Raw genomic sequence first — 14,800 nt, forward strand, 5'->3', positions numbered from 1 at the left:
AACGCATCCTTTCGCCGTAATTTGAGCTTGCCGAGTCTCGATCCTGGCGGACTCTATCTCGGCGTCCCGATGAGCCTTTGCCACTGCCTCTCCGAGTTTCGCCAGTTCCGTGTTTATCTCGTCCTGGTTTTCTGGTGTGAGGGGAGTCGCCATTAGCCTTGTGATCTCCGCCGCTAAATCCACCAGGACTACGGCCGGGCTCCTGGACGTCTCGCCGGTTCCATCGCCTCCAGTAGGGTTTTGTGTGGGCTGAGTCGCTCCTGCCATGTAGATGGCGATCTGGCGGCGAGTTCGGTCAAGGACCTCGGGGTCCATGGCCAGCGCCAAGCCCCCAAGACAATCCCCATACAGAGACCGGATTGAATCTGAGTCGCCCATGGATGATTCATCATCAGAGTTGACCGGTGTAGTTTTCTGTGTCGCCGAGCGCTCTGGCTCCTCCGATCCCTGCGTGAACCCCACAAAGACCGGGCGAGTCAGAGTTGGCGTTATTACTGGGCGGACGTACCTGGCCGGCTCGACGATGTCGGTGGAGATGTCCGGCTCAGGCGCGGATGATCCAATCATGCCGATGAAGATGTTGATCTTGCCGAAGGGGACCCTGTAACCAGATTCAATCGAATCCGCTTCAGGTCCTCATTGCTGGTTGTCGATGTAGGTTATCCCGCGGCGGCTCCGAGTCATGAGCCCCGTCGTGTAACTCCCAAACCCTGGTAGGGCTCCCTTTGAGAACTCAACTCCACCGTGTGTAGGCCCCACGGTGGGCGCCAACTGTCGTGGTTTTGTCACGGCAGATGTCCTTGTGAAAGGACTTAGTACTGGAGCCATCGCACCTTGGTGGCGACTCAAAGGGGTTAAGCGGGAGAAACACGGCGATTTACCCAGGTTCGGCCCCTCGTGAGGAGGTAAAGGCCTACGTCCTGCTTTGGTTTGTATTGATGTGGTTTCGATTACAAGGAGGGCGTAACTCGCCGGACCTAGCACTCGATGATTTCTAACCTGCCCTCTCCTCCCCTGGGACTCGCCTTTATATACAGGTCGAACCCCTAGGGTTTACAAGGGTGCTTTCCTTCCTACAAATCGTGACCCCTATGGTCTCTAAATCGCCGTCTTCCAAAGCTTGGAGACCTTCCAGAAATCACAAACCGTCATACGACCTTGATCCGGCCAGGACAAGGCCCAAATAATAGTTTGGGTGAATCGCCTCATTGGTAAACCGGCCCAACTAGGGCGGGTCATTAACAAGTAATATACCCAACAGACCATGTGTGACTTAAAGTGCCCCCAACGGCTGGATTTCACTCCCCACTATATATACTCTTCTCCCACCTCGGGAAAGGGTGTTCAACACAGCTAGAATACACCCAAGAACACCTTTCCTCTCACTCACTCTTGTCTACACCAAATCCTAGATCCCTAGAGCATTTGTGAGTCCCTTTGAGTGTTGTTCCAATCAAAAGATAGATCGTCTCCCTCTCCTCCTTCCCACCAAAGTGATTTGTGATTTGAGCAAGTTTTGAGCAATCCCCGTGATATTGTTACTCTTGGAGGTTGGAGACTCCTAGGCGGTAGGAGTCTTTGGAGAGGAATCAAACCATTGTGATATCCCCCGAAAAGTTTGTGAAGGTTTGGAAGCCACCTCAAGGCTTACCACTAGTGGTTGAGAAACGCCTTCGTGGAGTTATCTCAAAGGGAGAATAGGGTGAGCCTTCGTGGCGTTGGTGTGCCTTCGTGGTAACATCCGCCCCTCTAACGGTGACGTAGCTTCCCTCCAAGGAAGTGAACATCGGGATACATCCTTGTCTCTCTTGGAGTTTCGGTTATTCCTAACCCTAACTCTCTACTTGTGTTAATCCTTATTACGTACTTGTATTTGATTATTGTTTACCGCTTGTCTTACTTCACTCTAAATAGCTTACTCCGTGTCATAGCAATTATTAGGCTTACACTCATATTCCACACTTTTGCCTAAAATTGCTAAGTAATTATTAAAATTTGGATTTGTACCTATTCACCCCCCTCTAGGTCCATCTTGATCCTTTTCAATTGGTATCAGAGCCTCGTGCTCTATTCGTGTGACTTAACCGCCCTAGAGCGAGATGGACGGGGAACCAACTACGGTAGCTCCAGTGCAGAGGGACGGGACTTCCTCGGAAGTCAAGTCTTTCACCTCTGAGGACCTGAAACAGGCCCTTGCCAAGCAAAAAGAGGAGCATGATGCTTCTCTTGAGGCCATGGTCCAAATGAGACTAGCATCACTAACCACGGGGACAACCACGTCTCCGAGGGCCTCAGGGCCACATGTGCATGCTACTTCATTTGGCCAACAACCTCCAGAAAGGAACCAAACCAGTGTTCCATGGCTTTATGCTAGATCTCAAATTGAGAAACCTAAGTACAATCCTGGAGGAAAACCTCCCTTGCTTGATGACAATTCCAATTTTGCTTTGTGGAGAGTTGGTATGCAGGATCATCTTAGGTACGCCAATGATGAGATGTTGGACATCCTTGAGCATGGGTACAATCCTGTAGATCCAAGGTGCCTCACTCCCAGAGAAACTTATGACAAGCATCTCAATGACACTGCGATCATGTGCATAAGAAAAGGAATGAATGACAAGCAACGAAGACCTTACATTCACATCACAAGTGCCAAGGAACTATGGGATAGCATTATAACGATCAAGACCGGTACCTCCACTCTTCGGCTTGCTCAATATGAAATTGCCAAGGGGCAATTACAGAATTTCTGTATGGAAAAGGGTGAATCCCCCAAGCAACTACTAGAACGGCTCATGACTCTCGCAGCAGACATTGAGTCATGTGACTGTGACAAGACGCAAGATGGTTTCAATCTGACCAAGAGATTTCTTGTGGACAAGTTACTTCATGCTCTTGCTCCGTATCACCATCAAATGGTATGGGACATGAGGCAACACCATGGGTTCAAAGAAATGACTCCGGATGACATCATATCCACTTTCCTATTATTTGAAGAGTCAAAGGCAAATGCAACAAAGCACCCTGCCATGCATGGCACTTCAACATCAAAGATCAATCTTGCTTTGAAAGCCAAGCATGAATGTGATGAAGAAGAAAGTGAAGAAGAAGAGGGTGATGATGACTGCGAAGATGGTGATGATGTTGACTCTGATGAAAGCCCATCTTTTGAGGACATTGCTCTCTTTGTAAAGAAGTTCAGTGCAGGAAAGTTCAAGGGAAGATTCCCAAAGAAGAAGGTAAGGAAATGCTATAACTGTGAGGAAACCAACCACTTCTCCAATGACTGCCCTTATGAGAAGAGAGAAGACAAACCAAGGTTTCCAAAGACCTTTGTAAAGAATAAGTTGCCAAACCCTATGAACTCCAAGTTTAAGAGGACAGATGGAAGAGCAATGGTTGCACAAGAAGAATCAGATCCAGAAGATGTTGGTGGAGTTGCCGGAGTAGCTCAGGATACACAAAACACCTTGAGGCTAGTCAACAAAAGTGGTGATGTTGTTCACTACAACTATATGAAGGACTACAAGGGCAACGCTCACAAGTGTTTGATGGCAAAGACTGCCATGGGAGATGAGGAAGACCAAAACTCCCATGATAAGGTCAAGGTAACTCCACGGTTAAACTCTTTCAGTCTAGCTTCTACTCCATCTAATGAGTATCTTGATGCGGAAGATCACTATGAGGATAATGACTTAGATCATCCCATGTTTGCTAAAATAAACAAATTTATGTGCTCTCTTAAAGGAAAGAAGCTCACTATGTTTCGCATACTTATGGAAATGGTGAGTAAGCACACCAATACCATCAAGGAACTCGAAACCCTCATCACCGAGGAGAAGGAAAGGAATGACATCCTTGAGTAGAAAGTCCTGTATGAGGAAGCACAAAATGATGCACTATGTTCAAAAGTAGGTGAAAACCTTGATAAACATGCTAATGATCTTGCCTCCTTGAAAAAGGCTGAATCTGTGTGCAAAGAATTACTAAATGATAAAGACCGACTTGTGAACTCTCATGCTTCCCTTTCTAAGGACTGTGAGCGTCTATCCTTGTCTCTCAAAGACAAGGAAGAGAAACTCACTGTTCTTACAAAGAGCTTTGAGGCACTTAAGGTCACTTATCTTGACACTCTAGCTAAGGCCTACTCCTCACCTATTATTAATGTTGATACCTGCACTACTAACTCTAGTAGTGAACTAACATCTATCCTTAAGGAAAACTGTTCGCTAAAGTCACAGCTAGACAGAGGTCTCATGACATGTGCACAAGGACAAAAGACTCTCAATGAGATCTTAAGTCGACACAATGGAGGCTTCGCCAAAGAAGGGCTTGGGTTCAACCCAAGCACTGCCAAGAAAAGTGCATCTCCTCTCAAGTGTACCACTCCGCTTAAAGAAATATTTGTACGAGAGGGACACACGGAGAAAGGTAAGGTTGTGAGTGGATCAGCCACTAGGGGTTTGTCTACTCACAACAAGACAACCGAATTCATGCCTCCATCCTATGTACTATGCAAATCAAAGGAAGGAGAGGTCTATGCTAAATTCGTTGGTCCTCGTAATGCATTCCGATTCTATGCTATTTGGGTCCCTAAGACTCTTGTAACTAATGTGAAAGGCCCCATGACAAAATGGGTACCTCAAACCAAGTCTTAATTCATTACAGGCTATTTTCTCCGGAGGAGCCAAATGGGTGATCGACAGTGGATGCACCAATCATATGACCGGAGATAGTAACTTGCTCTATGACTTCATGCAAGCCATTCGATCATACATGAGCATTGTATTTGGTGGAGGGTCGAAAGGGCAGGTAATTGGGTTGGGCAAGGTGGCAATCACAAATGACATGTCTATTGCAAATGTCATGCTTGTCCAATCTCTTCAATATCATTTACTTTCAGTTCGCCAATTGGCTTTCGTCGGTTATGACACATTATTTGGACTAACGGATGTGAAAGTCTTTAAGAGAGACACTCTTGAAGTGGCCTTTGTTGGAGAGTTGGATGGCAACCTTTACACGGTTTACTTCTAGAAAGAGAGCACCTTCCATACAACTTGTCTAATGGCCAAGGCCGACATGGGATGGCTGTGGCATCGCCGGCTCGCCCATGTTGGCATGAAAAATCTTCAATACCTCTTAAACAGCAATCACATCCTTGGACTAACAAATGTATCTTTTAAGAAAGACCGTGTGTGCAGTGCATGCATAGCTAGGAAACAACATCAATCAAGACATCCACCCAAGAACATTGTATCCACTTCGAGGCCGTTAGAGCTCCTTCATGTGGATCTGTTTGGGCCTCCTTCATGGGCAAGTCTTGGAGGGAAAAAGTATGGCCTAGTCATTGTTGATGATTACTCAAGATATACATGGGTGTTCTTTCTCAAGTCCAAGGATGAGACGAAGATCACCTTCATTGACTTTGCCAAACAAGCCCAGCAGAAGTTTGACAAGGACATAAGGCAGTAAGAAGTGATAATGGCTCTGAGTTCAAGAACTACACCCTAGAAGAATTTCTTAGTGATGAGGGAATTGAACATCAGTACTCCGCACCTTACACCCCTCAACAAAATGGTGTGGCAGAGAGGAAGAACCGGACACTTGTGGAGATGGCAAGGTCCATGTTAGACGAATACAAGTCACCACATAGTTTTTGGGCTGAGGCCGTCAACACAGCATGCCATGCATCAAACCGGCTCTTCCTTCGATCAATATTGGAGAAGACTCCATATGAGCTCCTAACTGGGAACAAGCCCAATGTTAAGTATTTTCGTGTGTTTGGATGCAAGAGTTTCATCCTCAACAAACGGGAACGATTAGGAAAATTTCAATCCAAAACAACTGAAGGATTTTTGTTGGCTATGGGTCAAACTCTCACGCCTACAGAGTCTACAACAAATCCACTGGATGTGTTATAGAAATTTGTGACGTGACGTTTGATGAATTTAACCGCTCCCATGGGGAGCAAGTTGATCTAAATGATGCAGGTGAAGAAGACTCCCCACAAGATATCTTAAACATGGGTGTAGGTGCACTTCTTCCCATGGAACAAAGACCCCATGATGATGATGAAGATGATGAGAGTATTTCTCATCCTCAAGACAGTTCACTGCCCGTACCTCCACAAGATACTAGCACACACATCATACTAGTTGTTGAGGATCAAGTGGGAGAACATGTCTCTCACCCTGATCACACTCAAGAACAAGCTGATCTTCAAGAGGTAGACCAAAGTATGGATATGTTTGATGATGAACCTCAACAAGTGCAGCGCGAAGAGGAATATCTTCCTCCGCACATAAATGATCCATATGTTGAGGACGTTGATGATGGAAACGAAGTCGAACCTCGTGAAACCTTGACCTCCATCATGCCATGTGTGGCCGGTCGTGTTGATATTGATCAAATCCTCACCGGCGTGTCGGAAGGTAGAGTGACTCGTAAACAATTAACGAACTTTTGTGCTCACTTTTCGTTTGTCTCTAGTACCGTGCCACACAGGGTTCAGGATGCATTGTGTGACAATGACTGGCTCCTTGCTATGTAAGAGGAGCTAAACAGTTTTACACGCAACGAAATATGGTCATTGGTAGAACGACCAACTGAGGAACATAATGTCATTGGAACTAAATGGATTTTCAAGAACAAGGAAGATGAGAACGGGACTGTCCTACGCAACAAGGCAAGGTTAGTAGCACATGGGTATTCCCAAGTTGAAGGTTTGGACTTTGGTGAAACTTTCGCCCCTGTTGCTCTCTTGAGTCCATTCGCATTTTATTGGCCTATGCTGCTTTCAATGGTTTTACTTTGCATCAAATGGATGTGAAAAGTGCTTTTCTTAACGGTCCTCTACAAGAAGAGGTATATGTATCACAACCACCTGGGTTTGTTGACCCTCACCACAAAGACCATGTATATAAAATTCACAAGGCTCTGTATGGCCTCAAACAAGCACCCCGTGCTTGGTACGATCATCTTAAGAAGTTCCTACTCGATGATGGCTTTGTGGTGGGGGTGATCGATCCCACTCTTTTTACTAAGAGGGAAAATGGTGATTTGATCTTATGCAAAATCTATGTAGATGACATCATTTTTGGTTCTCCTAACATCCATTTATGCAAGAAGTTTGCGGCCTCCATGACCAAGACCTTTGAGATGTCACTCAACACGGACTTGAAGTTCTTTCTTGGTTTTCAAATACAACAATTTCAAGAAGGGATTTTCTTGTCTCAAACTAAGTACCTCAAGGACATTCTTGAAAAATTTGATATGACAAATGCTAAACCAATGAAGACACCCATGGCCACCGATGTAGTTCTAAATGAAGACACAAACGATATTCCTTTTGACCCATCTACTTACCGCTCCATGATTGGTTCGCTACTTTATCTTTGCGCATCTAGACCGGACATCATGTTAAGTGTAGGCATATGTGCTAGATTTCAAGCTTCCCCTAGGGAAAGCCATCACACGACGGTTAAGCATATTCTTAGATACCTTGTTCACACCCCAAAGTTAGGCTTATGGTACCCTAAGGATGCAAAGTTTGATCTTATTGGGTATTCCGATGCGGATTGGGCCGGTGATAAAGTGGGACGGAAATCCACTTCAAGTGCATGCCAGTTTCTTGGACGCTCCTTGGTAAGTTGGTCCTCGAAAAAGCAGAACTGTGTTTCTCTCTCCACGGCCGAGGCCGGATATATTGTAGCCGCAAGCTGTGCAACCCAACAGCTATGGATGAGGCAAACACTAAAGGATTATGGTATCACGTATCGACACGTTCCTCTTCTCTGTGATAATGGAAGTGCCATAAAGATCTCCGAGAACCCCATTGATCACCCTCGCACAAAACATATTGATATTAGGTATCATTTCTTGAGAGATCATGTGCAAAAGGGTGACATTGATATTACCCATGTGGGTACCGACATGCAGTTAGCCGACATTTTCACCAAGCCACTTAGCGTTGCTAGGTTCTGTCAACTTAGGCGTGAACTTGGTATCTTGGAGCTTGACAACATATCTTGAAACCTTGCACACATACACACACTCACATTATGTTGTGTCTTGATGTGGGCATGCATTTAGGGGGAGTGAGTCTTAATTTTCTGTTTTTAAAGCTTACAATGTACGCATAAATCAATTTCTGTCCCCAAGTAGTACATGTAATGCTTGTAGGCTACTATGTTCGTACCTTATGTGAGAAACCATGCAAGTCATCATCTCATCATCAAAACAATAAAAATCCAGAATCAGCCTCTGCCTCCTCCTCCCTCTCGGACGTCCGCCATGTCTCGGACGTCCGGCAGCAAATTCCCTTCCGGTCGTCCGACGCCACAATCCCCTCCGGACGTCCGACGCCTGTCGGACGTCCGACGCCTGTCGGACGTCCGACGCCTCGGGCCTATATATATAGCTGGGCGCGGGGGCTGGGCTCTTGCCCTAACCCTCAGCGCCCCTTTTCCCTACCACAGCCGCCGCCGCCAGCTCGAGGAGCTCCCGCCTGCGCCGCCAAACTCGAGATCGGGCCGATCTCCTCCGCGGATCCTCCACTTCTTCCTCTTTCTTCCTCGCGGGATCCGTCTTCAGGTCGTTCCTCCGTCTCTTTTCGTGGTTGTTTTGGTTCTCTCTCCCATGTCTCTCCATGATTCGTTCCTCATTTGGGGATTTTTCATCCGCGTTGGTTTTTGTGCTCCATGGGCAAGACCAAGCACAATGCTCGGAAGACCGTGGCTAGCTCATCATCTCGCGCCCCTACTAGCACAGGGTCGAAATCGGATGAGCCACGTCGTCCCTTCAAACGGACTGCCCGACGTTCTCCGTCTCCACAACTCCCCTCGTCGTCTGATGATGATGACCCCGACTTCGAGGAGGAGCTTGCCGCCGAGGACCTTCCTGACCAGCACGTCGATCGAAGGTCCAAGCCAAAGCCCGGGACTCGCAGGGCGTCCTACATGCCACCACCTCCTCCTGCCTAGCCCGCAGGTGAAGCTCGCCGCATCTCACTAGAACCTCCTGCTACTTTAGGTCGTGCAATCACGAACTTCACCAGACTTGGCGCGGCTTCATACCTCACTTTCCGCCGCGACCTTGATCCATACGCTGTCGTACGTGACTCTACGGACTCACGTTTCCGCACAAACGTCCAGGCAGACATCTTTACCACAGTCATAGTACCTAAGGGTTTATCTGTTCATCTCTATATTGATGTTGAGCATATTCGCACGCACCCGGCGAAATATACGGGTGCCATTGAGCTTATTGAGGCATCGGGGCTTGCCGCCCCATTTGCCTTTCATCGCGACTTTAATGCTGCTGCCATTCACCAGTTTTATGCCACATGCTACTTTGGTCCAAACCACACTGTCAGCTGGATCACCTCTGATGTTCGCTTCACTGCTACTTATGATACATTTGTTGCCGCACTTGGTTTCCCCAACTCCGGTTTCAAAATACATAGGGATGATCCTAACCATGCGCCTAAGTCCATTGACGCGTGTGGGCATCTTCTCAAGCCACTAAGTGAGCTTGATGCAGATGAACACATGAAGGACCTTAACCAGGTATCCATCTGGCGGTCACCTTACTTCATCATTTTTCAGTGTCTCATCCGCACCATCTATCCCAAGATGGGTGATAAGGGTTCTTGCAGTGGACATTGTATCGACATCATGTCTCACTTGTTTGAGCACCCCAAGGGCAAAATCAATGTGCCTCATTTTCTATGGCATGAGATTCGGCTTGCTAGCTTTCAGTACAAGCGAGCCTTTCCTCACGCCCCCTTCATCCAGGCTCTTATTAACCATGTTGCTGATTTCTCTGTGGCTGTCACTCACACACATCGCAAGTGGGTCATTCCCGCTCACATGGCGGATTACTATGCTCCCAAGAAAACCCCCTCATCCTCCACATCCACTCGCCGCACTGCTGCACGGGCTGCCACCCCCTCCTCTAGCTCCGCTCCTCTCGGTCGCATTGCCAAATTCCTTGGCAAGGCACATTCTGCTTTGATGAAGGCCGTCTCTTTCCAGTGTGGTCAAACCCATGATGTGGTTTCTCGCTTAGTCTCCTCCAAGAATGTCCTCAAGGCTCGTCTGAGAGCCTCGGGCGCTCTTGATGTGAGTGATGATCAGGCCCCTCCTACTGCTCCTCCTACTGATTTTGGCTTCCCAAATGGTCCTGAGTGGTCTCATTTCCTTGACGACGGTAGTGGCAGTGGCTTGCCTGATGATGCTGTTGATGATGGTGATGAGCTCTGAGCGTGATTGGTGCTGTTGATGTCTCCCTTTTTGGTACTTGGTGCCAAAGGGGGAGTAATGTATCGTAGTCTTTAGTCTTTGGAGATTTAATGTAATGGATAAACTCATGTATGGCTACTTATGAATGATTGTGATTTGCTATGGATTGCTATCATATCATCATAGACTATTATGTTTTGCTCCACTACTTCTATGATGATCTATTATCTTTACATGTTGATCCATTGGAGCTTCGATTTTTGTTGTCATGCATATACTAAGGGGGAGCTCCGTACTAAATATATCCTAGACTATAATGTATGTTAAATTTTTTTGAGACCTATGTATATGTTGTCATCAACTACCAAAAAGGGGGAGATTGAAAGTGCATGCTATGCCCCTAATCGTCTTTTGGTGTTAATGACAACACATACATAGGAAACTAATCCTATTTGTTGAGTGTATCTCAGGATGGCAAGTACTTTAGTAGATTGAGAATTATGTGCCAAAGGTTGTCTGAGAAGATTGAGGATTTATATTTCGAGAAGGCTCGGGGTTAAGAAAAGATGATGTAGACTAGTCCTTTGAGTTTACTGATACTGAGTATAGGGATCCCGCACTATTAAGAGGGGATCACAGGTTTTGCGATGAACTTGCTCATACCACATCTTTACTATCATACACAATTCCACATATTCTCCACTCTGTTCTTATATCAATACAGGTCTATTGCCTCGAACATCCGGCTCCCTCCGGACGTCCGAGGGCCGGACGACCGACTGGCTTCGGAAATCCGCAGCCCTTCACCAGAAGTTTGTGAGACATATAACTCGGAAATCCGGCTCCCTCCGGACATCCGAGGGCCCTGCACCAGTAGAAGTTGAGTTCTATAACTCGGATTTCCGACTCCCTCCGGACGTCTGAGGGCCGGACGTCCGAACCCTTCGGAAATCCGAAACCTACCACCAGAAGAAGTTGAGTTCTATAACTCGGATTTCCGGCTCCCTCCGGACGTCCGAGGGCCGGACGTCCGTTCCTCTTCGGAAATCCGGAACCACCCACCAGTAGCAGTTGAGTCGAATAACCTGGAATTCCGGTCCTCTCCGGACGTCCGGTCACTGTTCAATACACAGTATTTTCAGTCATATCTACAGGCCTCGGACGACCGACCCCTGTCGGACGTCCGACCCCTCGCGGACGCCCGGACGTCCGACAACTGTCGGACGTCCGGACCCTGTGTGACTTAAAGTGCCCCCAACGGCGGGATTTCACTCCCCACTATATATACTCTTCTCCCACCTCGGGAAAGGGTGTTCAACACAGCTAGAATACACCCAAGAACACCTTTCCTCTCACTCACTCTTGTCTACACCAAATTCTAGATCCCAAGAGCATTTGTGAGTCCCTTTGAGTGTTGTTCCAATCAAAAGATAGATCATCTCCCTCTCCTCCTTCCCACCAAAGTGATTTGTGATTTGAGCAAGTTTTGAGCAATCCTCGTGATCTTGTTACTCTTGGAGGTTGGAGACTCCTAGGCGGTAGGAGTCTTCGGAGAGGAATCAAACCATTGTGATATTCCCCGGAAAGTTTGTGAAGGTTTGGAAGCCACCTCAAGGCTTACCACTAGTGGTTGAGAAACGCCTTCGTGGAGTTATCTCAAAGGGAGAATAGGGTGAGCCTTCGTGGCGTTGGTGTGCCTTCGTGGTAACATCCGCCCCTCTAACGGTGACGTAGCTTCCCTCCAAGGAAGTGAACATCAGGATACATCCTTGTCTCTCTTGGAGTTTCGGTTATTCCTAACCCTAACTCTCTACTTGTGTTAATCCTTATTACGTACTTGTATTTGATTATTGTTTACCGCTTGTCTTACTTCACTCTAAATAGCTTACTCCTTGTCATAGCAATTATTAGGCTTACACTCATATTCCGCACTTTTGCCTAAAATTGCTAAGTAATTATTAAAATTTGGATTTGTACCTATTCACCCCCCTCTAGGTCCATCTCGATCCTTTTCAACTGTAGCCGACTTAAAGAAAAATCTAGCTGACCAACAAGATGCACACTCCGAGTTGGAGAAGAAATACCGCTTAATTCAGGCCGAGCTGGAGAAAATGAAGGCTCACCAGCAAAAACTTGAGAAGAAAGCCAAAGCTGACCAAGCCGCCTTTCTTAAGCATGCTGAGCAGGCTGAAGAAAAATTGGAAGCCGCCCAGCAGGAGCTTTCCGGCTTAAAGAAACATATTTCCAACATGACAGTCGCTATGTTTGGTAAGCGTTAACCCTTGACTGTTGAATAATCAATCTGGTATCAAAAATTATCAAATACTGTTGTGTCTTTTGCAGGTGCCCGAGCCGCCAATCTACTAGACGACTGTATGGTGAAGTTAAAAGCAATATACACCTTCACTGAGTAGTTATACAATGGGGGCGTCCTGACGATTAAGGCAGTGAGCCAGTGAGGACCATCAAGCACATGCTCGGCTTTCTGTTTACATTGCCTCCTCAAATAGAGGAATTGAAAAGGTCAGCCGCCCGGAAGGGAGTTTTGAACACCCTAAGTCGGTGCTTAGCTTATGCCCCGAAGCTCAAACCCGAAGAAATAGCCGTCGGCTACCCCGAGCCGAAGGATGACGGGTGAGAATTCACTGAGGTGGACTATCACCGAGTTATCATAGAATCTCGCTATGCGGCGACTCAACTGGCAGCCAGTTTGGATTTGAGCAAGTACCAAGCCGCCTATGACGAGAAGAAAAAGAAGGTGACGCCTCCTTCATATGAAACTGCTAGCTTGGTTCCTAGTCGACCCAAGAATCCTTTTGATCTTGACATGGACCTATCTCTCTTCCTTGATGATGAAGACGAGTTCATTGCCCTGTCCAAGTGTAATTGGAAACCGGGCGACTTACGAATCGAAGGCGGGGAGAGCTCCAGGCAAGGTGACTCGGCGGCGGCCTGATTCGTCCATGGATCCTTCTTTCACTAGGGGATGACACCCATTTTGGCCATGCGAGCCATGTAATAGCTTTGTTAGTGTTTGTGGAACAACAATCAGGCAGTAGTACCTTTTGATGGAAACGATGTTATTCCTTGAATCTATGCATGACTTGCCTTTTGATGAAACCACTATTAGTCCTTGAATCTATGCATGACTCGCGTGCAATTTTGATAAACCAGGGAATGTCATAATTTGACAAACAAGTTTTTTCCTGATGTGTTAGGAAAAACAGCAGCCGACTCAGTGAGTGCATGGCAAAGAATAGACCATCCCCCTGGATTATGGCAAAAAAGAGATCAGCCCCCGGGCTATGTCGTGAAATAAATCAGCCCCCGGGTTATGGCAAAAAATAGATCAGCTCCCGGGTTATGGCAAAAAATAGATCAACCCCCAGGTTATGGCAGATAATGGTTGAAAAAATGAGTCGGGGCGAGTTATAATCAAAAGCAAACTCAAATATATTTTAAGGAACCTTGTGGTCTTGCCATCAAGAAGTAAAATTTTATCGACTCAGTGAGTTTCGATAGGATAAGACGAGTTTGCAAAACTCTAGAGTTACCCTTAGAAAGCTTTTGCAAAAAGCCTTGTTGTTTTAGACCGGCTGATCAGGCGCGAGTCAAGCTTCCGTGAAGCAGGTTCAATGAACCAATGGTTTCTCTATTTCCCATGTGTGACTCTGGCCGGTACCTTTTATGTTTTAACCAAGGTGAGTTCAGGGTCCAAATAACAGATTGACTCGCCTAGAGTACATAGGTCCATGTGGCAACTTGTTCAACAGATAGTTTAGTATAACCATTTGTAATGCGGTAATTTTTCGCTAGCCAAGAGGGTATTCAGGCTGAACTCAATGAGTGGAAGCCCCCAAGTGACCTATGATTTAGGAAGAAACCAGACATAGGATCACAGAAGCGTATACGCTCTTACTGCGAAACGACTTGGGGACTAGTAGCCCCCAAGTAAGCCGGCTTAATTCTCAAAACCACATAAGGCGCCTATGTTTGAATCGTGCAACGTGGCAACGTTGGTCCTCTTCGGCTTTATCAAAGCCCAGTTTTAAAGTAAGTTGTCGATCGGCTTTATCAAAGTCCTGTTCGTAAATCGCCGATCGTGATGCGGCCATGTAACATCCCAAAATTATAAATTTTGGAATGTTAATATAATTATTAGATTGATTGTTTGTTTGTTTGCTGAGTGATTGAAACTTGTGTGAAATTTGAAACTTTTCAAAACTTTTGAATGAGAGGGAATAAAATGACTTTCCCCTTCTCCGGTGAATTCAAATTAAAGCTTTTAAAAGCAAAGAGAGAAGAAGACATGACTTCTTCAACTATAAAGGATTTGAATGGAGATATTTACATTTGAATTCCCTTGCATTTTTATTTGTTTTCTTCATGCAAGAAATGCCGGGAAATTCTTTCGTCTTTTGTTTTGCATTTCCATCGCGCAAGAAATGTCCGGAGAAAACTCTCTTGCACGCAAGAGAGAGAGCGGAGGAATATGACACTCCAAAGAGCGGGCAATTTCTGAAATATTTGAGCCAGGAAAACCCAAAGTTCTTTTGCAG

Source organism: Hordeum vulgare, chromosome 5H, assembly GCF_904849725.1.
Source record: "Hordeum vulgare subsp. vulgare chromosome 5H, MorexV3_pseudomolecules_assembly, whole genome shotgun sequence".
NCBI lineage: Eukaryota > Viridiplantae > Streptophyta > Magnoliopsida > Poales > Poaceae > Hordeum > Hordeum vulgare.